Consider the following 27,500-nt stretch of genomic DNA (forward strand, 5'->3'; position numbering starts at 1 on the left):
TGGACCACAACACAGTTAGATATTTACAACTAAGTGTTACTTCTGATGCCCCCATGGCCATCTTGAAAGTGTTGACCTCCTCATGTACATTTTGTTCAGTATCAGTGCACAAGATTTGGCCAAAATCCATCCATCCAATCAAAAGTTATTGCACATATACACGTATATGGCTCTGCCATGGCCTAACGGTAGGGCATTGGGTTACTATACGGGCGACCCGGGTTCGATTCCGGCCAGGGTCATTTGCCCATCCTTCCCTTTGTCCCTCTCCCCACTCATTTCCTGTCTCTACTCCATTGTCCTATCAAAAATAAAGGCAAAAATGCCCTACAAAATATTGAAGATGAACACATGTATGAATGGACAGATGGATGGGCAGGCGTGAACACATGGATGAATGCTAGAACAAATACAGTAGAAAAAAACGGAGAACAACATGCCTCCAACGGTTTCGTCTGTTGGTGTCATTGTGATAAAGACACACTGAAGCAATGTAGGGTGGTGAGTAAGAGTACAAAAATGAAATCTGTGTGATGTTGAATATTGAGCACTGAGATATCATTACAACCGTGCTCTGAAAGTAGTCTTTCCCTGGCACAAAAAAATGAAAGCACTCTCAGACAGCTCGGTTCCGCAAGCTTCTGAGTTAAATAAAACAAATGTGGAATGATTTTAGATAATCCAGCGCTCTGCAGAATCCAATAAAGATTTTTTTTTTCTCCCAGAATTCAGCATCTATAAAACATTATGAGAAAGTTCACACATTCTCAAGCTCTTAAAATCGCATGAGAGCCAAAATGTATAATGTAATGAAATGGGCTTTTTTGTAAAATAATGCATTAGCACTTTGTGAGTAAAGCAGACAAATGAAGTTGCCTGGTGGCTATACTGCGCCTTACGGTAGACATCTCTTGTTGTCTTTCATGCTATTTTTGTCTGTCTCGCTTCTCATCGCAGCAAACGGTTCTGTTCCTCAATATCTGCGACCTCGTGTCTCCGCTGCTCTCTGATCACTATGCTGGACACGAGCTGCTACAACAGTTTGCTTTTCTTGTCACAACCCGCCATCTGTTGCACCCCCTGACTGCCGATTCCTCCTCCTAGCCAGAGGTGTCAAACACCAGGTTCAAAAGTTAAAAAACGATGCTTACCAGGACAGCTGACTTCAATGAGTAAGTATGTCGACCTGTCTTGTGAATTTACTATGTTTAGTATTTACTGTATTAATCAGGTGATTCATAGCTGGTTTCATCAATTTTTTTGGTCCCGATTTATAGCAGTGTTTGTAGCTTCCTGAACCTGGGATTGACACCTTTGCTCATATAACCATCTCCATAGCGATGAAACGGATGCTGTGAGAGCCAGAGAGGTGGAGACGAAAATGGTGACAACCCTTAGACGACGGAAAACGTTTTGGCATATCGGGGTGAGAAAACATGGCCATGGGTGGAAGAAGAGGGGGAGACATATGTGATTTAGAGCCAAAGTCATGAGAGGACGAGGAAGAAGAGGAGGAGGAGATGAGGAGGAAGATGAGGAGAGGAGGAAGGAGAGGAGGAGGAGAGGAGGAGATGAAAGGAGAGGAGGAGGAGGAGGAGGAGGAGAGGAGGAGGAGAGAGACTTTATTAATCCCCAAATGGGGAAATTGTTTCATGCAAGCAGGAGTTGGATGAGGAATGAGAAGGAGAGAGGGAGAAAGAGGAGAAGGGGGATATGGGATGGATGCTGCTAGCCAGAGTGGCAGTGGATGTGACAACCCCTGGAAACAGGAATAGAAGGGAGGGGAAGCAGGGAAGGAAACCCTCTTTTTGGCATTGCGTGGTGAGAAAACATGGCCAAGGGAGACAGATAAGTCAGAAGATGCAGAGGGGTGAGACACCTCACTTGGAGCCATAGTCATGAGATAGGAAGGATGTGGATGATGAGGAGGAAGAGGAGATGGAGGAGGAGAGGGAGGAGGAGGAAGTGGAGGAGGAGGAGGAGGAGGAGGAGGAGGAGGAGGAGAAATAAGTGGAAGAGAAAGAAATGGAAGAGGAGGAAGTGGAGGAGGAGGAGGGAAGGAAGAGGAGGAGGATAATAACGAATTGAAGGAGGAGGAGGAGGAGGAGGAGGAGGAGGAGGAGGAGCAAGTGGAAGAGGAGAAGGAGGAGGGGTAGGAAGTGGAGGAGAGGAGGAAGAGGAGGAGGATCCAAACACTGCATGGAGGTGCAGGGGAATTTCATGAACACACTTATATCTGAGGATGAGGAGGAGTAGGAGGAGAGGAAGAGGAGCATAAGACCACACTGCTGGGGATGTGTGTGCAGGGAATATTGTGTGACTGATACACTTTCATGAAAGGAGGATGAGGAGGACAAGATGAAGAAGAGGGGGCTCAGGGGAGAAGAGAAAAGAATGGAGGTGCCCACTGCTGGGACTTTGTGATGTGCAGTGTGCATGCTTTGCATTCGAGGAGGAGCAGGAGTGGAGGAAGGAGTGGAGGAAAAGGATGAGGGAGAAAAGGAGGAGAGGAGAAAGGAGTGGAGGAAAGGGATAAGTAAGAGAAGAAGGAGGAGGATGAGGAGGAGGAGGAGGAGAAGAGAGAGAGAGAGAGGAAGAGCCCGCTGCTGCAATGTGTATTGGGCTTTGTGCCGTGATGAATACACTCGCATGCGAGGAGAGATAAATTACCAGAGCGCCACTGGAGAGAGAGAGAGAGAGAGAGAGAGAGAGAGAGAGAGAGAGAGAGAGAGAGAGAGAGAGAGAGAGAGAGAGAGTCTGTGTGGTATTTAAAGGTCTCTAGTGTGTGTGTGTGTGTGTGTGTGTGTGTGTGTGTGTGTGTGCGTGTGTGTGCGTGTGTGTGCGTGTGTACGTGCGTGTACGTGCGTGTGTACGTGCGTGTGTGTGTGTATGTGTGTGTGTGTGTGTGTGTGCACCAATGTATGTCTGTGCTGGTGCATTCTAGTCAATATAGGTAAGGGTTAACGTTCGGCGAGAAGGTCGCTACCGTGGAATAGCAGCACGACAGAGAGAATCTTTAGACCCCGACGCGGAGCGGAGGGGTCTTGTTCTCTCTGAAGTACTGCTATTCCACAAAGCGACCGACTCGCCGAAAGTTAACCCGCTTATTATATGGATATACTTACATGATTCACACATGCGGGGACATTTCTTTAGACCTATTTAATGTTAAGATTGTTGCTGCGCAAAACAAAACAGTGCCGTTGTGGAACACCGCTAGGCAGGCTAGCCAGGACAAGTTACAACAGGTGTTGTCTATCACAGCAGCTGATTAGAGTGACAAAAGACCGGACCCCCTGCGGAGTGATATGAAACATTCGCTTTAGCCACTGACTTGTATAGAGCTCGAAAGTCCCGCCCCTTAGTTCCGCGTTTCACGGGACCTTAGCTGACCATCTAACAACATGGTGGCGAGTAAATATCTTCTGATCACAGTCATGATATGCGCTGGGCTACAAATATGCTATTTAAGAGGCTAGATAAAGATTATTCATGCAGACGTATCAATGTTTAGTTCCGAGGACGTCGGCATGAAAAATGTGAAGAAACACAGCTTTCTAAAAAGTTTGGGGGTTCATACGAAAAATTAAGCAAAAATATCAGAAACAACATATATGGAGCTCGTGGCACAACTCGAAGGGGATCGAAATGCCGTTTTAATACCGCCATTGGATTACATGCTACGATTTTCGGCTAAAAACGCCGTTGAGGTCCCATGAAATCGGGGGAAGTGACGTCACTTTCGAGCTCTATACAAGCCAGTGGCTTTAGCAGTGAACGTCTTGTTGCCATTGACAGCGGTAGCCAGGACAACGGGTGCTGTCTATCACAGCAGCTGATTGGAGTCTTGTTGAAAAGTCGCTTTAGCAGTGAAAAGTCTTGTTGCCATTGACAGCGGTCTGTTATAGACCAACCCGTCCGTTATCGAAAAATAACAGACGTCCGAACGTTGGGGAGCCCCGTTGAAATGAATGGAGCATTCGACAGATGACGTCACAACCATATAATAAAGGAGGGTTAACAAAGTGGATGATGTTCCCAAAGCATTTAGATTCTATTAGGTTGGTAAAGCATTTAAGCTGGTCAGGATCCATCAATTGCAGTGCAAAGAAATCCTTTGTCTTTTAATGGCATTTCCTATTTGTGCATTAGCCAGAGTAAAATGTGTGTGTCATTTTGTTAGACATTATCTTGTGCATGCATAAAGCAAGTAGGTATGCTGATTAAAGGAACAATCAATGGTTTCTATCTGGCCTGCCCTTTCTATCTGCTCTGCCCTGCCACCAGCAATGCTATCACACACATGCATGCACACACACACACACACATACAGTACTGTATTAACATGTACACAGAGACACAGACACAGACAGAGACACAGACAGACACACATACACACGCACACGCACACGCACACGCACACACACACACACACGCACACACACACAAACAGACACGCACGCACGCACTCACGCACGCACACGCACAATCCCATCTGTTTCGCTCCTTCACGAAATCTCTTCTTTATCTCACCTTTACAGCCTCTTTCCCCTGTGCTGTTAGTCACCATGGTGTAGTGCCCACACCTGTCCCCACACCTCTCTGACTCAATGCTCTGTGGAGTTTCATGTCTCTTTTTAGACTCAAAGGAATTAAATCCTTTCCCATTGTTCCTTCAGAAAGCAGTAGGGAGAATAGGGAGACACCTGGCTTTGGTTCAGCTGAAGTGCATTATATTACAGTTTAAGGCACATTTTATCCAAAGCATTCCACAGGGAACTGGGTACTAGGTGGTACTGTATTGTATACTGCCTTGTTTAAGGGTACTCTGTGTATGGATGAGGGTGCAGGAAAAAAGGAAAGGAGTCAAACACAAGAGCTGGATGCAATTCAGGAAAACTATATTGAAAAGCCAAAAATAACAAAAGCCAAAGAGTGTAATAGGAATATTTCAGAATGCTAGTCCCTCATCAGAGTTCTAAGTTTGCAGAATGGATGAGGGTGCAACATATCTACTGTCCTGGTACAGGATTTAAAGGAACAGTTTATCTTTTCTTGATGTTCACATATTTGCAGTATTTCCAAGTATTGTTACACATGAATATGTGTATAATTTTCTTCTCAGTGTGTTGAGTACTTAGATTCATTAAGCTTTCACTTTCGCTTAATATTACAATTATTAACATACAGTAGCTTAGCATAATCAATGGAAGCAAATGGTACCATTAACATCAAACTACAAGTGAGCACTTGGCCATTTTTGCCCTTTGATGAATTGTACAGTCATTTTACTGGGGTTTAATCAGTACATTTGATGATGTTTTATTTGGTACCATAGACTTTCATTGCTATGCTTAATGATACTGTTAAACTAGGCAATGCAAACACATTCAGAACAAAAACTGTATTCAACATGAATATTTTACCAGGGCTTAACTACATATGAGCAATTTCCTGAAATGAGGTGAACTGTTCCTTTATATCTGGTATCTCCTGGCCTCTAGTCCACCCCTTCCTTCCCCTGGCCTGTAGTCCACCCCTTCCATCCCCACCCCTATATCTGATGCCACTATCTTTCCCGAATGAGACCTATAAGCAGAACTCATCTCAATGACTCCTCTGCACACTGTCGAGCGACTACGTGTGGAGCCACTGCTAACTGGCAAAGCGATGATAACGGGACGCACGCGGGGTGGTGGGGGGGCTATACCCTGGTGGCCGGAGGAGAATAAGAAGCCGGATGTCATTGAGCAGCTTTATTATTATGGCAGAGCGAGGAGAGCAGAGCTCAGGGTAGCGGGAGTATAGTAGTCTTTATCTCTGTAAATATGAGCCGACACACTCCACAGAATCTCAGATGATCTCTTGCTCCAGAGAAAAAAAACACACACCCACCCAGATACACACGCAAGCACGCACACACGTACGCACGCGCACACACACACACAAACACACACACACACACACACACACACACACACACACACACACACACACACACACACACACACACACACACACACACACACACACACACACACACACACACACACACACACACACACACGCGCACACACACGCACGCACACACACACACACACACAGGGCCACATCCAAACCACCCCTTCTGCTTGGCTAGGAAATAATGACTTCTGTAGTCTGAGTGTGGTCGGATTAGTAGGGTGGTGTTTTGTGTGTGTGTGTGTGCGCGTGTGTGTGTGTGTGTGTGGGTGTGCGTGTGTGCGTGCGTGTGTGCGTGCGTGCGCTCCTGAGTGTGTTCACGCGTGTGTGCATGCGTGCACGTGTTCATGTGCATGTATCTGGGTGTGTGTCTGCATCTGTATGTGTGTGGGTGTGTACTGCTGAATGTCTGTGTGTACGATGATAACTGACTTCCACTTAAATGTCATAACATGTATAATCCCCAGCAACCCCGTGGCCACCCCATCCCCATCCCCATCCCCATCCCCACCCCCATCCCCATCCCCATCCCCACCCCCATCCCAGTCCATACTGATCTGCACACAATAGGACTTGGCTGAGTAGGAGGCTGAACCCAGCACTGCATCTCTCACCCTCTCTCTCTCTCTCTCTCTCTCTCTCTCTCTCTCTCTCTCTCTCTCTCTCTCTCTCTCTCTCTCTCTCTCTCTCTCTCTCTCTCTCTCTCTCTCTCTCTCTAGCCCAGCACTACAAAGCCAGCCAGCATTAGTTCTTTCCTTACTTTCCTCTATCATCTCTCTCTCTTTCTCCTCCTCCCCCGCCCCCGCCCCCGCCCCCTCTACCCCCTTTCTCCCTCTCTATGTCTCTCTCCCTTTCTCCCTCCCTCTCTCTCTCTCTCTCTCTCTCTCTCTCTCTCTCTCTCTCTCTCTCTCTCTCTCTCTCTCTCTCTCTCTCTCTCTCTCTCTCTCTCTCTCTCTCTCTCTCCTTCTCTTTATCCTCTCAATTCTCACTTCTTTTTCCCACAGCACACGTGCCTTGACATTGACACTCCTAACTCCATTCTCTCATTTCTCTTCAATTACGTCTGCCAGAAATCCCCCAATCTTCTTCTTCCCTGCCAGGCTCTCTCTTTCTCTCTCTCTCTCTCTCTCTCTCTCTCTCTCTCTCTCTCTCTCTCTCTCTCTCTCTCTCTCTCTCTCTCTCTCTCTCTCTCTCTCTCTCTCTCTCTCTCTCTCCCTTTCTCTCTTTCCATCTCTCTTCCTGCAAACTCCATTGATCTCCTTTCTGATCTCCTTGTCCGCTCACTTCATCTCTCTTCCATCTCAGCCTTCATGCTCCGACTCCATCGTTTATGGATTTTCACTCTTTTCTCCTCCATCAGCAGATCCATCTATCCATCATTCCTGTCATCATCACCCCTATCTCTATCCTCCTCTCCTGTTCCCGCTCCTCCATCTATCTTCTGCCTTCTTGATTCCTCTTCTCTCTCTCTCTCTCTCTCATGGCTTTATTTTCTCGCTGTCTTTGAAGGCTTGCCGTAAGGATGAGCGCACGCACGCACGCACACACGGATGCATGCACATACACACAAACACACACACACACACACACACACACACACACACACACACACACACACACACACACACACACACACACACACACACACACACACACACACACACACATTATCTATTATCTACATTATCTAGTATCTACATCACATTACACTACATTACATTTGGCAGATGCTTTTATCGACTTACAATCTAGGACATAATCAGAGTACACACCATTCTCTGGACACTGCCCGGCTCATGCACTGCCATGACAGATTTCTAACCAGAGGGGTACAATAGTTTGGCCAAACAACAAAAAACTAGGATTATAGACCTGTTAGTTGGCTCTCTGTGTTGGTGTTGTTTGCGAATCTGTGTTGGATGCGAAGCTGTCAATTTGGCGTCCAAAAGGTAGAAATATTGTGATGCTGACAATCACTTTCCTAATAAATGCCTAAAAAAATATTGGTAATTATCCAGTTTGTTCTGATATCCATTAGCAGAGAAAGTTAGTGAGAAGTATGCAAACAGTGTTGTTGCTATTTCATATTTGTTCTAAAGAAGTTACAGTATAACCTGCAATTAAGTACTATACATATTACTGGACATGCAATGATAATAATATTATATACAATATCTGTATTCATCCATGTGCAAGGCATCACAGACTTGTTTTTCATCGGAATTAGGTCCAGATTTCCCTTAACGCAAGCCCCTGTAAAAACGTGGTGTATAGGAATACGGTGTTGCTGTTTTTTCTTCTTACATTCAAAAATGAAAATATGAATTACAAAAATAGAACATGGTGTATAAATAAAGATCCTTTATCTCTGTGTTTGAAAGATGCTTGTTCAGTTCAAAGTAAAGGTCAAATACCTACAAATGTGTTTGTCTTTGTGTCGGCGCATACGTAATATGGCAGTTGACCATGCTATTGTTATGTATTTATGCATTCATGCACGATTTTGTGTGTGTGTGTGTGTGTGTGCACGTGCGCACGTGTGTGTGTGTGTGTGTGTGTGTGTGTGTGTGTGTGTGTGTGTGTGTGTGTGTGTGTGTGTGTGTGTGTGTGTTTGTGTGTGTGTGTGTGTGTGTGTGTGTGTGTGTGTGTGTGTGTGTGTGTGTGTGTGTGTGTGTGTGTGTTTGTGTGTGTGTGACGTCACGAGACAGTGCAAAGGCACCTTTGCCAGTTCTGTACAGGAGGCTTCAAGAGCTCCACAAGTATATCCGTTCCCTCCAACGCAAACAAACCACACACGTGCCTGCTGCAGTCTCACACACACACACACGCACATACACACACAGTACTCTTGTATATTTTTGTGCTATACTTATATTTATAGGCCTATTTACAGTGCGCGCACGCACGCACGCACACACACACACACACACACACACACACACACACACACACACACACACACACACACACACACACACACACACACACACACACACACACACACACACACACACACACACACACACACACGCACACACACACACACATACACACACACAATTTCCCCTGGGGGTCCTCAGCTTGGCACAGCATACCTGTCCACCCCCACAAAAGCACCTTGCCAGCCTTTCCTTCAAGAAATTCACACTTCTCTCTCTCCCTCCCTCCCTCCCTCCCTCCTCCCTCCCCTTTCTACAGTTCTCTCTCTCCCTCTGTCTCTCCCTCTGTCTCTCCCTCTGTCTCTCTCTCTCTCTCTCTCTCTCTCTGTCACTCTCTCTCTCCCTACATCTCTCTCTCTCTCACTCTCTCTCTCTCTCCCTCTCCCTCTCTCTCTCCCCCTGTCTCTCTCTCTCTCTCTCTCTCTCTCTCTCTCTCTCTCTCTCACACACACACACACACACACACACACACACACATACACACACACACACACACACACACACACACACACACACACACACACACACACACACACACACACACACACACACACAGACACATAAACATAAACATATACACACATACAGTCTATCTCTCTCTCTCTCAACCTCTCTCTTTCTCTGCCACTATAGTGCATCTCCTTCCCTAGCTTTCTGGCTTTCAGCCTCCTTCAGCATCCTCCCTCCCTCCCTCTCTCCCTCCCTCCCTCCCTCTCTCTCTCCCTCCCTCCCTCCCTCTCTCTCTCTCTCCTCCATCTCTCTCTTTCTCTATGTACATAAACATGCACACCGCCTCTAGCCTCTTGCCTGGAATACATGATCAAATTACTCCACTGTCTCTTCTTCCATCATCCTTTCACAAGCCATATCGTTCATCTCACCTTTTCCTTCTCCTAAACTCTCTCTCTCTCTCTCTCTCTCTCTCTCTCTCTCTCTCTCTCTCTCTCTCTCTCTCTCTCTCTCTCTCTCTCTCTCTGGCCAAACTCTCTGTTGTCAGTAGGAGGCTAGGCAGCCAAAAGCAGCTTATTGCGTTGTCTAGGAGGTGCTAAGTCCCACTGCAAAATAAGGGTGTCTAGAGTAATCATTCCGGTCATTAATCATAATGTTTTACTTGTTGTTTTTGCTATGAGATTTAAAAAAAATCCTCAATACATGGTCAAGGCTTGCTGGATATGTCGAGTGTCTTGGTTATACAACTAAAGGTATGTAAATATGACATGTTGTACTCAATTATGTAAGCGATATAATCCAATGAAAATAACAGCAAAACAGATATTGATCTAGGGGTCTCAATGGTCCAGAAAATTTGATGAAGTCCAATTATAACTTAGGCAGAAGTTCAGAGACTTTCAGAGTTGAGACACCATTAGGCTAAATGCAACTCTCTCTCTCTCTCTCTCTCTCTCTATCTCTCTCTCTCTCTCTCTCTCTCTCTCTCTCTCTCTCTCTCTCTCTCTCTCTCTCTCTCTCTCTCTCTCTCTCTCTATCTCTCTCTCTATTTTAATGGAACATTAATCCCTAAATCAAAGTGGATGTGTCACCTCAATTCCTCCTCTCTCAGACAGTATGAGGCTGGAGGGTGTGTGCAAGACTGCGTGTGTGCGAGTGTGCGTGTGTGCATGCGTGTAAGAGTGTACATTTTTATAATAAATGCTGAAATAGTTTTCAATGGGCTGCTAACTCATTAAAAGTGCTGAAGTCTATTTTAAATTGCCAATGAGTAGAGTTTGATATGCCAACCACAAATTACTTGTGCCCCATAACCACTCGCGGCACGCCGAGTGCAACGCAAAGCAAAGCTAAAAACACCCTGATGCATTATCACACTCGTGTAAAGTGATTCACAACCGTAACTCTCTCAATATTTGCCACTATACAGTTTGACGGGTAGAGCATTTGGTTTCATGAAGAAAAAACAAATAAATAACAAACAACATCACTGCTCTCCGAGTAGATGCTGCATCCAGCTTTTCATTTCATCCAACTTTAATGGCTTTTATTACATTTTTCACTAAAGAAAATGAAACAAAAGTCTCTCTGCTTTTTCATCAATGTGTGCCAAATTAAATCGTGCTTATAGCTCAGCAAGCAGAGTTCTGAGCAGTAGCTGCCAAATTGCAAATGAAAAGCAAAGTATTTCAGGACAATGTTTATGAAAAGGTACAATGCGTTATAATATGCATTATATTCTTATTCTGGCGTATGTCAATTGGGAGGTAATCCACTACGTTGTGGCAAATCACAGCTCTGTGTATTAAAAGTTTATTGGGATTTTTCAGTTTCAATCCCAATCAGGATTAGGGCTGAGTATCGCAGCCATGTTCCTGTATCGATTCGATTTCGATTCTTAGGGCTTTGAATCGATTAATGACGATTAAATTTGATTCGATTCGATTCATTCCAAATCGATTCAATCCATTCCCTTCTTGGTGCCATGATTTCCCCCAAAAGACGCTGTTGTCTATTTTTATATAAAAATGTCAAAGGGCTGTGGCTTGACAGTGTTAACAGATTGCTAATTTGTAATAAGTAGGCCTAGGCCTAATTGACTAATACCTACTGGGTATTTTCCGTATACCTAAATTAAATAAAAAGAGCAAAAAGAAAAAGAACCAAAAAAATAGATTTTGTGCCCTGTGAAACGATTATGTGAATTTTAAATGAAATCGATCGGTTATCGATTAAATCAATTTTACCCAGCCCTAATCAGGATAGCTGTTTTTACAGACACACCACACCATCACATGATACAGTATATGTGACTCTACACACACACACATACAGACGGATAGGACACTCACATGGATACACATACACACACTCACACACTCACACACACACACACACGCACACGCACACGCACACACACACACACACACACACACACACACACACACACACACACACACTGGTAGTTGCACCATCAGAATAGAGCCCACCTGCTACTTCCAGTTGGACTATTTGTCTGAAAATGATTACAGCATGTCTTGTGAACGCTACAGTTTACTCAACGTTTGGACCCGTGGGCCTGTCTCTGCATGACAGCTCAATAATGCCACTTGGAAGAGAGCTACAAGACAACTGACATAATCTAACAAGTACACTTGTCACAGGTGTGAAATATTGGTTTAGTACGGGCTATTGAGTGATGGGACCACAATAACCCTTCCTTAGGCCATTGGTATTCTTCCATGCAGGGAATCTGACAGGGGGGACCACCAGGTATGTTGTCTCGGGCCCAGGGAGAGGAGGGGCCCAGAATTGGGCCCTTATTCCATTGCATGTATGAGGTAGGGGTCCATTTTAGATTACTTTGTCCTGGGCCCGGCCAAAGCTGTCAGAGGCCCTGCTTCCATGTACCAGGATGCAAAAGCGCAGTGCACATCCCATAGGCTTGGCATACACATCTGGGCACACAGCCAATAGGCTTGCAGTTCTTGGATTCCGGAAGCCTCCGGGAAAGCATAACCCACATCCAAAAAAATAGGGAACATGAGCGGTATCCAGGTTGATTTCAGAGGTGTTTTTTCAAGCTTTGTGGAATCAGCGGCAGGATTGTACAAAAAGCGCATGGAGAAATATCAAATGGATGTCATGGACCATATGGAAGGTTTTGAAATTACAAGCTGCTACAAGTTGCTTACTTTATGTGCTGTGCCATTCATGTTGCCTCTTCACTTCATGAGTGAACTGCCTGTTCCCTATTCAGTAGAGACAATCTTTTAGAAGGCACAGCCTGCAGCACAAACCTAAGAGGATTCAGTTTTATTTTGTTGATTTTCTTCACACACTTCTGGCGTGTGCTGCGTCTGCTGAACTGTGTACTACCTTTGAGGCTTTAGATGCACCTTACTCTAAGTGAAGTTATGAATAGTGCACTACTTCCCCAGGCTAAAACTCTGAACAATAGAAAGAGGGGGGGTTGTTAGATTTCAAGAGTTGGCACAGTATTTATCAATAGAGATCACAGACCTTTTGACAGAAAGTGCAAAGGATACAACTTGACATCCACCTGCATGGACGGCATCCAAGAAAACAAATGAATGAAGACAAAAAACAAAATAAAGGAAAAAGAGAATAAAACAAATAAATAAATAAATGAAGGAAAAAGCGCGGCAGCAATAGCCAAACTTTGGAGGCTCCTGCAGCACAAAACTGCCAGATTAAACGATGCTAAAAGGCATGAAAAGAAGTGGAATGGATATTAGCAGTGGCATAGGAGTGGAAATCATTAGCTGGAGCCGATTGATGTGTAAACACTAGGCTGGATTTGAGCAGTCGGTTTTTACCATAATACACCAGAACTTTGAATTTGTCAAAAATGTCAACACAAATGTGTGTGTGTGTGTGTGTGTGTGCGTGCTTGCGTGCTTGTGCGTGTGTGTGCTTGCATTGGAATGAGCCGGGAAGAAGTTCTGATTACAACATGCTCATGGGCAATAATCCTCTTATACCCAAATACATGTACAAATCTGTGTGTGTGTGTGTGTGTGTGTGTGTGTGTGTGTGTGTGTGTGTGTGTGTGTGTGTGTGTGTGTGTGTGTGTGTGTGTGTGTGTGTGTCTGTGTGTGTGTGTGTGTGTGTGTGTGTGTGTGTGCGTGCGTGCGCGCCTGTGTCTGTATGTGTGTGTGTGTGTGTGTGTGTGTGTGTGTGTGTGTGTGTGTGTGTGTGTGTGTGTGTGTGTGTGTGTGTCTATGTGTGTGTGCGTACAGTGATATTTGGGGTTAGTAATGAGTTGAACTCCACTGACACCATATCCAGTAAAATGGAATACAGAGATGAAGTGTGCAGCAAAACAGGCCCAATTTTACTCCTTTGTTCAAACAGCACGAGGAACACTAATCTCAATCTCCATGGATTGCAGTTGGATCTCGATCAGATATTGAAATTACATATTTGACTGTGACAAAAGGGTGTTTCTGTTTTAATGGGAAACTGTGTAAAATCTATTCTGAAGACAAAAAAACAACATCTCTCATCCCAGCAGGTACTGAGAGCTGACAGCTCGTAAACAGTGTTTTCACACCCGGCGCCATATCACACTGTCGTGTAGAAACAGCATGCACATCACAGATGGTCACGTTTTTAAAGCAACACTTAACCACGAGTCACCATCTACTGTGAATCAAACAAAACCTTGTCATGTAATTAACCTTTAGCTTCTATATATGAAGAAAATATTTGCAAAACTGTGTATCTCCATTTTGTAGAATGTTGGGAAATTGACATTTGAAAGGCAAGAATTCACACACTTGTGATAGGACCAATAAACAGTCATTTTCAATAATAAAATGCAAAGGTCAAAAATGGTGGATACACCGTTTTGCAAATAAACTCTTAATATCTTTCTATCTATCTCTATATTCTTTTGACAACTCCATAAAGTCTGTTAAAGTTTACACAATCAACAATAAGCATAGAATCAGGGCCTAGAGATTCCTGAGCCCGGCCTTTCATATTGGGACCAAGTCTGCTTTGAAAATGTTTCACCCTCAGCTTCCCAGTCAATATTGTATGACTTCAATTACATCTTGTTCTTGTTGACTCATACAGAGTGCAGCCATTCCTACAAAGAGCTAAAGAGCTCAATGACTTGTGAGAATTGGAATTATGAGATTGTGAGAGCAACCCCATTATCAGAAGATGGGAGATGAGCAAATGTGTGTTAGAAGATCTCAGAGGGTTGGGAGATATACAACCCTTTCCAACCTCCTAGCCACCCCCTATTGAGATCAAACACATCCGGCACACTCTCTTTCTTAAAGGCTGTGGTGTGTGTGTGTGTGTGTGTGTGTGTGTGTGTGTGTGTGTGTGTGTGTGTGTGTGTGTGTGTGTGTGTGTGTGTGTGTGTGTGTGTGTGTGTGTGTGTGCGTGCGTGCGTGCATGCGTGTGTGCGCGCGCGTGCGTGTGTGTGTGTGTGCCCATGTGTGTGGGTGTGGTTGGGGGTGGGCGGGTGTGGTGGTTGGTCTTAAGCTATCTACGGAACAACCACTTCCCATGGTACCACTAAACCCATCCTAATCCCCAAAATAATCTCCCCAGTCTGATTTCGTATTTAAGTACCTTCCAATCAGGTTTGCCGGATAGCACCAAAGAGGGCTCGGCCAACATGTAGGCCTACCAAAAGAGAAATTCAGTCTGACCAGCAGCGGTAGTAAAACAGTATGCTACTTGGAGAAATTTACTGCCTGTGTTGATTTACAGTATACGACCGACGCCAAAGTGTTTCTTCAATTACGGGATTAGCTCTGCCCACAAAAATGTGGCCTGGGCAGGCAGGGGTAGCACATACCCGACACTGATCTTCGGATAATCAGATAGCAATGCGAACATTCATCAAAGCTAGACACAAAAAGAGCGGAGACCCCGGCATAACTTGGTGCTTAACCCCGCTGTAAAACAACATTAGCCTACAACATAAATCATACACTAACCCTGCGCTTAATTAACAACACTACTATATTAATACTTGGCAGGGCCTCATGTTGCTTTCAAAGCTGCTGTAATTCGTCACTTTAAGGATCAAGCGAGGTGTTAGAAACAATCCTTCTGAGATTTCGGTTCATTTATTTTTTCTTCCATGCATACATCACACAAGAGCTCTGCAGCTGTGTGGGGGTGACACACCTCCCATTCTACCAGATGTTAAAGGCAATTGTTCACATATCACATTGGCGTACAGTATCAACGGTCAGGCCACTAGAGATCAAGCAGAGGTGGATAAAGGGAAAGCACAAGTCCTCTTACTGTGTATATACTACGGCAATAGCTACGGGGGAATAGCGGGTGTATATATACGATCATAACACTTATGTTTTTCTTTTACTTCAGACATGTAAAAGTTTCATCTTTTACCTGACATGTTTCGACGGTATAACTTCCATCTTCATCAGAGGGTCAGAGCAGAGGGATGTTGATATGTGACATGCTGTAAAATCAGCTGATGTTGTTGTGGAGTTGTGACCTCCCTGTCAATAATGGCCCTGTGACCCTCTGATGAGGATGGAAGTTATACCGTCGAAACATATCAGGTAAAAGATAAAATGTTTACATGTCTGAAGTAAAAGAAAAAACGCAAGTGTTATCAAAACAGTTAGACATAATGACAGTTATACATCTATATAAGATCATGTACTAGTGTTGTAATTAAATCAGTTGGAGGACTTTTACTTCTACTTTATACTCCTCTGAGAAGAGATCCTACTGTTTTCAGAGGACTTCACTGAAAATGTTGCTAAACTTTCACATTATCATGCTGAGCATGCCCCATAGGAGACGGATAAATCCATCTGTGCTCTTCAGCTGAATGAGATTCATTGTATTCTCTTTAGTTAAAGCAACAATTCTCCATGAGTCACCATCCACTGTGAATCAAACAAAACGTTGTCATGATATAAACTTTTAGCATATATTCTTTCGACAACTCCATAATGTCTGTTAAGGTTTACACAATCAACAATAAGTAGGTCTATAGAATCATGGCCTAGAGATTCCTGAGCCCGGCATGGGGGCCGCTAGGGGGGGAAAGGTGTTACAGATTCTAAGGGCCCAAGCACTGACAGCGCTGACAGGGGCCCTTAAGGGGGCCCAACAATTTGAATCTTTCATGGGGCCCAACATTTCTGGTGGCGCCCCTGGAGCCCGGCCTTTCATCTTGGGGCCAAGACTGCTTTGAAAGCGTTTCACCCTCAGCTTCCCAGTCAATATTGTAGACTTCAATAACATGTTGTTGCTGTTACCTCATACAGTGCAGCCATCCGGTTAAAGGGAATGCGGAAGTTCTCTTACTGTGTATCTATGGCATTAGGTACGGGGGAATAACGTGTTTATTAACTATATAAGATCACATACTAGTGTGGGAATTAAATCAGTTGGAGTACTATTTCTACTTTATACACCTCTGAGAAGAGATCCTATTTTCTTCAGAAGACTTTACTGAAAATGTTGCTAAACTTTCACATTTTCATGCTGGGCATGCCCCAGTAGAAGACGGGTAAATCCATCTGTGCTCTTCAGCTGAATGAGATTCCTTGTATTCTTTAGTTATTCAGTAGGGCTGAGCAGGTGCTTATGACAGCCCAGGCTCAGTCAGTAATCTGCTCTTGGCTGAAAGAAGACCCTTATGAAAATCGACCAAAGTTTTACTGTAGTAAACATGGTCTTCCTGTAGTAACCATGGTTTCTTTTTGTACTCTGAACCAACCAAAGTATATGGCTTATAGTGGTGTCAACAATGATCGATTCAGCGATCCGAATCGATGCGGGGCATGGACGATCCAGAATCGATCCGGCAAGTTCCAGAATCGATCCGGCAATTTTTTTAAGTTTCAATTACTTCCATGGATATTTCGAGAGCAAATGAATGTTAAATTAAATAAAAGCACTTCAAGACATTGCAAGACTGATACAGACTGATACAGAAAACAGCCAATAAATTGTTGCTCAGTATCTGACTACTTGTATTGCCTCATCATGGCTGATTAAACATTTGCTTTGCGTTCAGTAGAAATGTAATGCATTGCAATGCATTGTAGAATTCAATCGGATCGGATTGGATCAGATTGGATCTAACAGAATCGAATCGAATCGGATCTACTACCTCCCGAATCGTGATCGAATCGGATCGTGAGGGCAGTGCCGATCCACACCACTAATGGCTTATCCATGTTTTTTGGGTTACTATGAAAACTGTGGCTCCTGACTAACTATGGATCATAGTTCATACCATATTCATGGTATTCATGTTTTTTTTCAGTATGGTTTATGTCTATGGTTCAGCCTGAGTCAGTAGTCTGCTCTTGGCAGAAAGGAACCTTGAAGGCTCTTCTACTGTTGGAAACCAAATTCATTAAGCCTTCCCAATGTTTCTCATTCTGCTCATCAGTTTTACAGAATAAGCTACTACAATATTGCAGCCAGCTCAAACCATCTGGCAAGACTAACCGTGTTCTGTCCACAGGAGTGCCACTCGCTGGGTCCACTGATGTCCCCTCTCTCTCTCTCTCTCTCTCTCTCTCTCTCTCTCTCTCTCTCTCTCTCTCTCTCTCTCTCTCTCTCTCTCTCTCGCTCGCTCGCTCTCAGCAACACAGGCCCACAAGCCCAGGCCTCCCTCTCTCTCTCTCTCTCTCTCTCTCTCTCTCTCTCTCTCTCCGCTCGTTCGGCGTGATTTTGAATGGCTGGGCTGAAACTTTCTGAAGGTCGTCGGTTAGACAAATAATGAAAGCAGCCTGTCTGGCACCACCAGCCATGACACGGTTGAGATCCCAGCGATGCCATTATGTCCTCTCGTTTGGATGGGTGATGGGTGTTTGGTTCTCCCACCAAAAGGGCATCAAGACAGCAAGTACGACGTAATAACTCTTTCATGGTTTTTATTTTCTTTGTTTTCAACTTCTTGTTGCAAAGCAGTTCCACATAGTTGTTAGTAAGTTAGTTAGTTAGGTTATTAACCTGCAAGCACAAAGAAGGCCAAGAATGGCCAAATGAATGATACAATACACAATAAGAATATACACAAAGATGTGACTGAACACACAAATGTACAAATGTATAAATTGCAATTAACATTGATATCATAATAGGCCTACATACAGGTTAACAAACAGTGCTGCATATTTACTTCTCATTTCTCTAAATTAAAGAGTACACAATATAATGGCTGCACAACAGCCCAATTTAAATAACCATGTACAGTATCAACACTTCACACATTTACTTTGATACATTTAGCATCAGATGGTTAACATTGCATTTAACCAAACAATGAGTAGCTACCAGCTTCATTAACAATGGACACCAGAAAACTTCACTTAATTATACTAACAGGCAGCTAAGTTCTTACTGCAAGTCATCTTAGTCAATTCACCAAGAGCAAAGTGCCGAAATCCAGTAAGCTTAATCAGAAATGCATGTTGACCATCTCAGTGCAATGCAGTCTTAAATGTTGTCACAATAAACCAGTAGCTTGACCCACAAGTTGACTATATGATCAATATTTACTTACTCAACAAAGAGCATCAAGTGCAGTTATTAGTCAACACTAGACAATCATTCATAGTAAACACTAGACAATTCATTTACCAGAGCAAAGTAATCCAATCCAGTTAACTACCAGTAAAGCAGAAACCGGAAGACATTTTGACTACATTACCCAAAATGCATAGCGCAACTACAAGGAAGTTAACAGAGTTTTTACAAACACTGTTTTAACTGGCGTTTACTTGCATTTAGCGAATGTCAGACTAACAAATAAGCAGCGCGACTAGCGCAAAGTTGGAACTAAAGTTATAGATGCATTAACACAGGAAACATAACTTAAAACAGTACATTTACGGAAATAGAGAAGAAAGCTTACCGGTGGCGCGTTACTGTCTCAATGGAAGTGGCATGTCAAGATTTGCGCTTGCGCAGATTTAAAACCCACGTGAGGATCTAATTGGACCAAACCACAACTTAGAAACACATTGGATTGGCCGAAATATTACCGACAAACTACACGCCAACCAGGTAAGGACTTTCTCCAATATTTACCTCTGTTTAAAATGACCAAATCATCCGTGACCAAGTGAAGCTCCTACCTCGGCCGTGCACAGTGGGCAAACGAACAAAACACCTCCCACTTGACCGAGAGATCAGACGATCCAATGAGGTCACAACACATTACAATTTTTCTTTTTCCATTGCCCCATACCATATTTACAATAGCCCTTTTTGCATTACACGATCACAACACTTTTGTTACACCATAATCACATTTTTTCCTACAATCAACTTTTTTTCCTTTTTTTTTTTTTTGTGTTGCACCAAGTGTCCAAAGTCATGTACAGTTCAATGTTCAACATCAAGCACAACTTCTTGGCAGGTGTGTGGTGTACTGCCAGGTTGCGCGGAATGTACATGTACTTTCATCTTCATGTTAGTGCAATGTGATTGAGCAAAGTGATTGGCATGGTGGCAGCGCACGGCGTTCACCTACCAGCCTGTTGAGTGTGCGTGTGTGAGTGAGTGTGTGCGTGGGCAATGTGGTTGCGTAGTGGCAGCGTTCTTGACGCAGGGATCAAGGAAACAGAGGGTTTTGACCCTCCATTGGAAGAAGGCCCACCAGGCTTCTCCCATCTTGGGATGGCTGCAGAGAGCAGCGGGGAGCCATTCCTTTTCCCATGGCCGGCCCACCCCAATTTGGATGGCCCCTAGTCGGCACCAGGAGTGAGGGTCTAGGTCAAGACCGCCGGTGTCTCCTTCAGGCGTTGCTTGGCCTAGCAGGGAGGAGGCAGGTGTCAAGCCCTCAGCTGGATCCTCATGCTTTTGAGGACCAGCAGAGGGAAAGGGTCTTGCCTCCCACTTTGAGCTGTCTGGGTGATTTGTTTTGCTGCTCAGCCAGAGGTGGATTTCTGTTTTCTCCATGTGGGCGACTGAGTCATACAATGGTCTTGCCTCCCACTTTGACCAAGCCTGGGCCTGGCTGTTGCTACCCAGCCAGATTTCCGCTGCACAGCTTGTCAAGGCAATAGGCTCACACGTCACCGACATTGAGCTGGACCATTGTGGAATTGTAGGTTTCTCCAACTCAATTTCTGGCAATTTCCAGGGTTGGGTTCCTACCGCAACCAGTGCAATGCATGCCATCCTCCAAAGTTCCCCGGTTTCTTCCGTTGCAGAGGGCCGTCTAGGACCTTTCTCTGAAGGACTCTCTTCGCCATCAGACTCTGTTTCAGGAGCTTTCTTGGTTGGTGAAGGCTTAGCAGCAGCTTCAACTGGTACTGCAATTTCAACTGGTTGAGTTTCTTTTTCAAAGTTAGATTCCTCCACTAGTTCCGCCAGATTTTTTGGCTTTGTTGGAGGGGAGGACTTATGGCCAGATTTGGCAACCCAGGAGTGGAAGACATCACTGGTGGTTGCCTTCCTTGCAGGTTGGGTTTCTTCCTCAGAAACAGACCCCTCTGCCATTTTAGTCTCTTCTGCTGACTTTGGCAGTGAGGGGGATGCATGGCCAGATTTGGCAACCCACAGACGGACATTGCTGGGGGTTAAGTGCTCACCTTTTGCAGCAGCAGTGGTGTGTGCGTTCTTGCACACAGGGGTGAATGCAGGGCCGAATTTGACTTCCTGCAGACAGATTTCACTGGAGACTGGCTCTGGATGCTCACCTTGTTTTGGCCTAGCAGTGGTGTGTGCCATTTTGCACACGGAGGCGACTGCATGGCCGGACTTTGCTTGTTGCAGGTGGGCCTCGCTGGTGACAGGATACTCACTTTCTTTTTGCCTTGACTGGGTGTGTGCTGTTTTGCACACGGAGGTGACTGCAGGGTCAGATTTGGTTTCCAGCAGCCAGACATCCCTGGAGATTGGAACTGGATGCTCACTTTCTTTTTTCATGGGAGGGGTGTGTGCTGTCTTGCACACGGAGGTGACTGCAGTGCCGGACTTGACTTGCTGCAGGTGGGCATTGCTGGTGACAGGATACTCACTTTCTTTTTGCCTTGACTGGGTGTGTGCTGTCTTGCACACTGAGGTGACTGCAGGGTCAGATTTGGTTTCCAGCAGCCAGACACTCCTGGAGATTGGAACTGGATGCTCGCTTTCTTCTTGCATAGGAGGGGTGTGTGCTGTCTTGCACACGGAGGTGACTGCAGTGCCGGTCTTGGCGTCCTGCAGGTGGGCATCACTGGTGGCTGCATACTCACTTTCTTTTGGCCGAGGAGGGCTGCGTGCTGTCTTGCACACGGAGGTGACTGCAGGGCCGGTTTTCGCGTCCTGCAGATAGCCATCACTGGTGGCCAGGTGATCATTTTTCTGCAGCCTTGTAGTGTTGTCCATTTTGGTCTCGTCTCTGCCTTGGGATTTTAGGTTTGGATTAGCAGTTGCTGAGCTACGGCTCACATATTCTTCTGACCCTGGGTCCTCATGCAGGAGCATTGGTTTTGCTTTGTTGACTGCGTGGAGTGTTGGGTGCTCACCAGCGCCACTTTGCGCTTTCTTGGGTGAGCAGCGAGTAGACAATTTTCGTCTCCTCTCCCAATCGCGCAGCCCGTTCCCCAGTCGATACAGCTGCCGTTGGAACGTCGTTTTACCTGGAATGAGGCATCCCCACTCGAACACTTTTTGCTCCAGCTCATGGATCCTCTTCGACAGGCATTCTCTAAGGGCTTCATATTCATTCTCCGGCAACTCTTCAGCGTCAGTGACTCCCACCTCTTCCCACATTTTCTCGGCATCCTCAGCACGGGCCTGGATCTCAGCCAGTGCAAACTTGGTCCAGAGGGTTTCCCGTGCGAGCTGGACTGTTGCAGTGTAAGTGGACGAACACCATGCAATGCCCACTTTGGCCTCTGCTACATCTTCTTCAGCACCCTCAGCTTCTGCTAAGGCCTCCATAAGGTCAAAGGCAGTGTCGTGAGTATTGCTAAAGTTTTCAATAAGTGAATTAATTTCTTTAATTAATGTGCCCTTCTCCAGAGCACCTGCAGCCATGGACAGCTGGTTAGCTCTGTTGCAAAACACAGCTTGTGCGGCTGCACACTTGTTCTTCAGGGCTGCAATTTCAGCCGGCTCCATCTTGATTTTGTCACACTGAAGAAGTGGGATTTTTCAGGACGTCACAGAGGGCTTTTCCTCTTCCTGACACTTCTTAGCTGGTCAGCCTGACAAGATGGTTTGGTTTGTTTGATGCACTTCAGTTACTGTTGGTCTCGGTCTCCGTCTTGAAGCGCCGGTTAATAACTGTTTGGTTCTCCCACCAAAAGGGCATCAAGACAGCAAGTACGACATAATAACTCTTTCATGGTTTTTATTTTCTTTGTTTTCAACTTCTTGTTGCAAAGCAGTTCCACATAGTTGTTAGTAAGTTAGTTAGTTAGGTTATTAACCTGCAAGCACAAAGAAGGCCAAGAATGGCCAAATGAATGATACAATACACAATAAGAATATACACAAAGATGTGACTGAACACACAAATGTACAAATGTATAAATTGCAATTAACATTGATATCATAATAGGCCTACATACAGGTTAACAAACAGTGCTGCATATTTACTTCTCATTTCTCTAAATTAAAGAGTACACAATATAATGGCTGCACAACAGCCCAATTTAAATAACCATGTACAGTATCAACACTTCACACATTTACTTTGATACATTTAGCATCAGATGGTTAACATTGCATTTAACCAAACAATGAGTAGTACCAGCTTCATTAACAATGGACACCAGAAAACTTCACTTAATTATACTAACAGGCAGCTAAGTTCTTACTGCAAGTCATCTTAGTCAATTCACCAAGAGCAAAGTGCCGAAATCCAGTAAGCTTAATCAGAAATGCATGTTGACCATCTCAGTGCAATGCAGTCTTAAATGTTGTCACAATAAACGAGTAGCTTGACCCACAAGTTGACTATATGATCAATATTTACTTACTCAACAAAGAGCATTAAGTGCAGTTATTAGTCAACACTAGACAATCATTCATAGTAAACACTAGGCCTAGACAATTCATTTACCAGAGCAAAGTAATCCAATCCAGTTAACTACCAGTAAAGCAGAAACCGGAAGGCATTTTGACTACATTACCCAAAATGCATAGCGCAACTACAAGGAAGTTAACAGAGTTTTTACAAACACTGTTTTAACTGGCGTTTACTTGCATTTAGCGAATGTCAGACTAACAAATAAGCAGCGCGACTAGCGCAAAGTTGGAACTAAAGTTATAGATGCATTAACACAGGAAACATAACTTAAAACAGTACATTTACGGAAATAGAGAAGAAAGCTTACCGGTGGCGCGTTACTGTCTCAATGGAAGTGGCATGTCAAGATTTGCGCTTGCGCAGATTTAAAACCCACGTGAGGATCTAATTGGACCAAACCACAACTTAGAAACACATTGGATTGGCCGAAATATTACCGACAAACTACACGCCAACCAGGTAAGGACTTTCTCCAATATTTACCTCTGTTTAAAATGACCAAATCATCCGTGACCAAGTGAAGCTCCTACCTCGGCCGTGCACAGTGGGCAAACGAACAAAACAATGGGAGCCCATTAACTGGTGCCCATGACCCTTACCAGCATGACCTCACTCAGCACAGTGCTGCTGCCTGCCATATACAGTATAACTGGCTGTTTAGATCACCCCATGGCTAACTAGATGCGCACATGGTGCTGATAAAGTGTCTGGGCAGGGCCCTACTGTGGCTGATTTGGTAGTTTACCACTTGGCCGACCCGGGTTCGATTCCCGGTCCGGGTCCTTTGCCGGTCCTTCCCCATCTCTCTCTCCCAGCTCACTTCCTGTCTCTCCTCCACTATCCTGTCTCACAAAAATCAATAACGGCTGAAAAGCCCCAAAAAATACTTTTTTTTAAAAAGTGTCTGGGCAGGGCCCTGCCGTGGCCTAATGATAGGGCACTGGGTTACTACGTCGGCGACCAGACCAAGGTGTAATTCCGGCCCGGGTCATTTGACGATCCTCCCCTATCTCTCTCCCACTCGCTTCCTGTCACCATCTCCAACTGTCTTATCAAATGAAGCAACAAAGAAAAACGCTGAAAATATATATGTTTAAAAAAAAGTCCAGGCAGTCCATATGCAACAGATTGGACAGGTTAGGAACATGGATGGGTATTACATTATGTTTTAGAAAGCAAATGAATTTGTGATTTGTGAATTTGTTTCCAATACGGTTTGTACAGTTTGCTTCTTCACTTACAATAGTACTAATATGATACAATAACATTAATAGAATAGAAAAACACATATAAAATGAGGCATAAAGTAAGAGGAAGCATACAACGATTATATGAGTCCTGGGTCCAAAAAGTAGCTTACTTTATTTAGCGCCAGCTCTATTAATTTTGGCACTGAGAGGCATCAAGCCAGTAACTGGAAAATCCATTTAGAAGCACAGAGGGCAGTTTGGACTCTAAGTCCGTGTGTTGGCACAAACACATGTGAATCACATCCGCAAATTAGCTTAAGTGTGGCTAATGGACTAGGATGAAAGTAACACACACATAATACCCTCCAAAACGGCCACATTAGCACCCTAATTTGATTTCTACGTGTGCTATATTGTGAAATCAATCGTCTCACATGTATGAAAAAGCAGTATGCATCTGTGGAAATGATTTAAAGGTGCACTGTGTAGGATCGTGGCCAGAATATGTAGGTTATTGTATTACTGTATGCTGCTCATTGAAACTGTGCTGTCTACGGCCAAATTGATCTTTTCATTAATATTTGCTAAATGAACTAATATTGACTAGTATGAAAAAAAACAGTAGGTTTTACAGCTATAATAGTCTATTTTTGGACATTCAAAATGGGGGACAATGGAGAAGATCCCCCTTTTCATGTATGCAAAATGCAATTTTCCCAGCCATAATGTATTCATAAAAGTATTCATAAAAAAGCTAACATTTGTGAATTGGCAGCATTAATTCTAGAAATAAACTGCTAAAAATATTACACAATGCACCTTAAAAGTAGGCATGTGTCAGTGAATGCTTACATATTTATGCATTGATTATTGAAGTTATTGATTGTGTGAGTATGTGTTTTTTTCCAGCTACTGATACTGCTACTGATAAGTGATTTGCTGCAATCTGTTGCGATGATGTGATCAAACAAGGACCATCATCCGTCTAAGTAAATTTGAGGTAGAGAGCAGAGGGATGGAGGGATGAGAGCCAAGGGATGGAGGGAAGAGCTCAAGGGATGGAGGGATGAGCTCAAGGGAGGGATGGTATGAAGAATGCCATCACCGTATCATCCCCTCTCTCACTCACTCACTCACTCACTCACTCACCCACTCAGTCACTCACTCACTCAGTCACACCCCACTCACTCAGTCACACCCCACTCACTCAGTCACACCCCACTCGTGCTGGCCCTGACGACCGTGAAGATGCTGCTGAGGATTAATGACAAGATGGTCTCGAGAGCAGCCACCGGTGCGGTGAGAAAGCTCTCTTTGCCATCAGGTCAGTGTAAACAATGGCATAGCCCCGCTAAGCCAAGCCAACACAGCAAGAAATGATGAGCTGCCTGCGATGAGGTCATACTGCAAGACAGACGGCTCCATTTACAAAATGAAACTCTACTAGATAACTGACCTTGAGTGAGAAAAGATATAAAGAGAGGGAGAGAGAGAGAGAGAGAGAGAGAGAGAGAGAGAGAGAGAGAGAGAGAGAGACAGAGACAGAGACAGTGACAGCGAGAGAGAGAGAGACTGATAGACAGACATATATGAAAAATTAGTTTCAAACAATGAAACTCTACCAGAAAGTTGAACTTTGACGAGGAAAGAGAAAAGAGATGGAAAGAAAGAGACAAAGCAGGTACAGAAAGAGTAAAAGAGAAAAAGAGTGAAAGGCAGGCATACAGAGAGAGAGACAGAGAGAGAGAGAGAGAGAGAGAGAGAGAGAGAGCATGGGCGCAGATAGCTTTCAAAAACTGGGGGGGACATTTTCACAACAAACCGTCCGTGTGTGGGGGGGGGGGGGGGGGATTACCCACACAGCAAAAGTACACCGTAATGGATCCGCCCCGGAGTCCACCATCCGGAGGTCATCCTCCAGTACGGATCCGGTAAACGGGGCCGTATCGGCGTCCACTTGCACGCCGCCTATCATCCGACGCGGAGGCGTGGTGCGGACTCAAAAGGGACCCGTTTGTCACCCGCAACGGATCCGCGTGCAGAAGCGTACCTCCGCAGTGAGCCCGGTTCGGAGGCGCGACATCCGATGCGGACTCATTCCGTGTCCACTTATTGCATCCGTCACGGTTCCACTACTTTTTATCAGTTACGGACCCATTCCGGACTCATAGATGTTCCGGGACGGGACCATTTTGGATCCGTGCTCATAGAGTTACTTTCTTATTATGCTATAATCCCAATAAACGAACACTAAACCAGTTAACCGTTTCAAACAGCATTTAGATTTAATTCTACAGATAACACAGACCTGGCCTAGACACCGTTTAAATAAGAACCCGAAAAAAACACAACCTGACGAAGAACTTCTCTCATCATGATTTTTTATTTATCTTGACATTATTTTTCTGTCTCACTGTCATGTTGAACAATCGCATGTCGTGGTGGCTGCCTTCTCTTCCTTCCCTCATCAGTCGACGGGGAAACATCACATCAGCGCTCCGATCTGAAAAGGCAACAGAGCTAAACTTAGAGCTTTCATTTATTTCGTAAGATGACAATCAGACATTGCATTGCATATGGAATGGACAACGCTCTTTCACATCTCTATCCCGTGACAGTAATGATGTTGAATATTATAAGATGTACAATGTCCTACTTACTCTTGGTCGTAAAAGCCGGGAGGCAGGCGGGCATCACCGTAGCAGGGTGGATTACAGCTGGCTAGCCCTGTCCGACCCAGAGGTAATTCCACCTGTTCACTGTTGCACAAGATTAAGAACAAATTCAGATATTTGTAGCCCAACCACGGACATCTTTATCAAACTATGAGCCCAGCTACTTCATTCATTCACCAATGATGGACAGCATATGGGACGAGGGCGCAGTTCATGGCCATCCATTAATTGCTAATAAAAAATTAGCCTGGATTTCGTTAACGTGAGG

At 44.6% G+C, this 27,500-nt stretch overlaps 1 protein-coding gene and 1 long non-coding RNA gene across 2 annotated transcripts in view; both read right to left on the reverse strand.

Annotated features, from left to right (window-relative positions):
• Positions 1-27,500, reverse strand: part of tspan9a (tetraspanin 9a) — a 292,978-nt gene that overhangs the window by 242,316 nt on the left and 23,162 nt on the right. The window lies entirely within an intron of this gene.
• The window catches only part of LOC134446755 (uncharacterized), a 1,780-nt gene continuing 767 nt past the window's right edge, over positions 26,488-27,500 (reverse strand). The window contains exons 2-3 of the long non-coding RNA XR_010034483.1: positions 27,218-27,309; positions 26,488-27,060 (exon numbers count right to left, since the gene is read on the reverse strand). This is a non-coding gene — a long non-coding RNA (uncharacterized LOC134446755). The remainder of the gene's footprint in view (positions 27,061-27,217; positions 27,310-27,500) is intronic.

The sequence above is a fragment of the Engraulis encrasicolus genome, chromosome 4 (genome assembly GCF_034702125.1).
Source record: "Engraulis encrasicolus isolate BLACKSEA-1 chromosome 4, IST_EnEncr_1.0, whole genome shotgun sequence".
Taxonomy (NCBI): domain Eukaryota; kingdom Metazoa; phylum Chordata; class Actinopteri; order Clupeiformes; family Engraulidae; genus Engraulis; species Engraulis encrasicolus.